This window comes from Mastomys coucha, unplaced genomic scaffold (genome assembly GCF_008632895.1).
Source record: "Mastomys coucha isolate ucsf_1 unplaced genomic scaffold, UCSF_Mcou_1 pScaffold19, whole genome shotgun sequence".
Taxonomy (NCBI): Eukaryota; Metazoa; Chordata; class Mammalia; order Rodentia; family Muridae; genus Mastomys; species Mastomys coucha.
In genome coordinates this window covers 4,751,600-4,754,447 of record NW_022196901.1, presented here as the reverse complement: position 1 = coordinate 4,754,447, position 2,848 = coordinate 4,751,600, and the positions used below count along the sequence as shown (strand labels likewise).

Here is a 2,848-nt window from a genome sequence, read left to right as displayed (position 1 = left end):
TTATGTCTTTCTTAAAGTCCTGTATCATCATCATGAGAAGTGATTTTAAATCTGAATCTTGCTTTTCCTGTGTGATAGTGTCCAGGACTTGCTATGGTGGGAGTATTGGGTTCTGATGATGCCAAGTAACCTTGGTTTCTGTTGCTTATATTATTACTCTTGCCCTGCACCATCTGGTTATCTCTATAGCTACCTGCCCTTGCTAAATCTGACTTGAGCCTGTCCTTCCTGTGATCCTGGTTGTGTCAGAACTCCTCAGAGTCAAGTTGTCTTTGTGATCCTGTGATTCTGGGATCCTGTGATTCTGGGATCCTGTGATCCTGGGCTTGTTAGAGCACCTAGGAGTGGAACTTCCTCTGGGTGTTTTAGGACTGGCTACAGAGCTTGTGCCCAAGGTCTGTTCAGGGCAACAGTCCAGACAGAATGGAAGGAACCTGAGCCACTGGGCTGGCAGAGTTCCTGTGTGCCTGGTCCTGCTTGTCCCAGTTACTGCTGGTGTCAGGACAGGTGTTGTGTCCTCCTCACCTCTGATCCTGGGTGTGTTAGAGCACCCTAGGGTGAATATTTTTACAATAAACTTTATATTTTAGAATACTTTAGATTTGTTGGGTTATTGCAAAGATAATAGCATCATTATTCATTTGTGGTTTGCATTGAAGTTTGAAAATATTAATGATGGTTCATGTAGGTGGGTGATATTGGTGATAGTCAGAGACAAAGATGGGCTGATGGGACCATTGCCAAGGGAATAGACTTAACACTAACATGAAAGGAATTTGGGCATTTTACTGATGAAATCCTGATAACAAGTGACTATCTAATACAAAACCAAAAACAAACCAAGAACACTAGAGATAGGTCAGGCTCTGTGAGTCCAGACATCACCCAGTGTAGGGAAGCTACAATTGGATTGTACTATAACATGGCTACCTCACTTCTAGACTTCAAGTTTTGGTTCAGTGAATTATGTTTTATTTAAATGGACTCTATTAGTTTATAACTTTGTATATTTATCTATTCATTTATTGTATGTGTGTGTATGTGTGTGTGCAACAGCCTGAATTGTTTGGGGATTTTCATGAGGCCCCCTTGAACCTTGTACAATATATAATATGTGATATTATATATTAATATATGTATTTATATATATATATACACATATACATAGAGAGACAGAGAGAGATAGAGAGACAGAGATACAGAGAGAGAGAGAGAGGAGAAAGACCTTTGAACATTTGGCTCTAGATGAGATGACTCCATCAAATCTGTCACCTCAGAGTTCAGGAAATTCTATAGAAGAGGTGGCAGAGAGATTGTAGGAATGGAGGATACCAGGAGAACAAGGCTCTCTGAATGAAGTAAGTGAGGCAGATATGAGCTCATAGAGACTCAACCAGCAAGCACAACCTACATGGGTCAGCACCAGGTCCTCTACGTATATATCATAGCTGTTAGCTAAGTATTTTTATGGCACTCATGAATTTGAGAAGAAGTGGGTCTCTGACTCTTGTGCCTGTCCTCAGGACACTTTTCCTCTTGTTGGGTTGCTATATACAACTTTGATATGAGTTTTTGCTTCATCTCATTACATTTTATTTTGTCATGTTTGGTTGTAATCTTTTGGAAGCCTGTTGTATTTTAATGATCTGGAGGAGAGAGAAGGTAGGGAGGAACTGGGAAGGGTGGGTGGAGGAGAAACTATAATTGATACATATTCATATATATATATATAATATAAAGATATATAACATAATAGGATATATCACATGAGAAAGAATATATTTTCAATAAAAGAAAAAGCAAACAACACACAAAAACATACACAAACTCCACAAAAGCTCCAAAAAAATAAAAGAAAGAAAGAAAGGAAGGAAGGAAGGAAGGAAGGAAGAAAGAAAGCAGGCAAGCAAGCAGGCAAATACTACAATGACTCGCCATTACTCATTCTACACCTATGGGTTAAATAAGGTTTTGTGGATTTGTTCTTTGTCTTGCTTCTGTTACAGAATCCTGGTGGAGGCAATGTAAGGAAAGAATGGCTTCTCATGGCTCACAGTTTGTGGGTACCGTTCATCAAGGTGGGGAAGACATGCAAGCCAGAACTGTTCCCAGTGCATCTGAGTCTGGAGTCAGAGAAAGGGGGAAGTTGGTATGGAATCACTTAATTCATAAGTTGTTATTATTATTATTATTATTATTATTATTATTATTATTGTTTATTTTAATTAATCTCAGGACTCCAGTGCACCAAATGATGCAAACCACAGTGAATGTGTCTTATTTCAATTAATCTGAACTAGGTAATTGTTTCTGGGTATGCCCAGAACCTTATCACTCACGTTGATCTTGGTGCTATCAATCAGACGATGAAGTTTAACCATCAGTATATAATTCTATATATTTTAAAGTTTCTTGTTAACTTCACACGATTTGTTGGTCCAAGTCTCGCATGTTTAATTCACCAGTCACCAAAACCAGAACTGCTCAACCTTGTTTTGCTTTGACACAGCCCTTCTCTTTTTTATTATTTAAAAGAGGACAATATTGGTATGGAACCACTTAATTTATAAGTTGCTATTTCTCTTCTGAATTCTTGACATTAAATAGTGTCTTACATATATTGTCTCATGTCTCAAAGCTACCTCAAGTTCAAAAATTAAATAAAGTAGTCAAAATTAAAATAAAAAATAAACTTAATGAATATTTTTGGATACACTTACACACACACACACACACACACACACACACACACACACACACATTTTAACGGCCTCTCATTGGTCTTGAATAGCTGCTTTGAATCCTGTCTGGTAAAGCAACTGTAGTTTGCTTAGCTAGATGCACAGGA

The 2,848-nt window shown here is 37.9% G+C and overlaps 1 long non-coding RNA gene across 1 annotated transcript in view; it reads left to right on the top strand.

Moving 5' to 3' along the window:
- Positions 1 to 2,223, top strand: part of LOC116097391 — a 9,690-nt gene extending 7,467 nt beyond the window's left edge. The window contains exon 3 of the long non-coding RNA XR_004121399.1: positions 2,007 to 2,223. This is a non-coding gene — a long non-coding RNA (uncharacterized LOC116097391). The remainder of the gene's footprint in view (positions 1 to 2,006) is intronic.
- Positions 2,224 to 2,848: the final 625 nt, after the last annotated feature.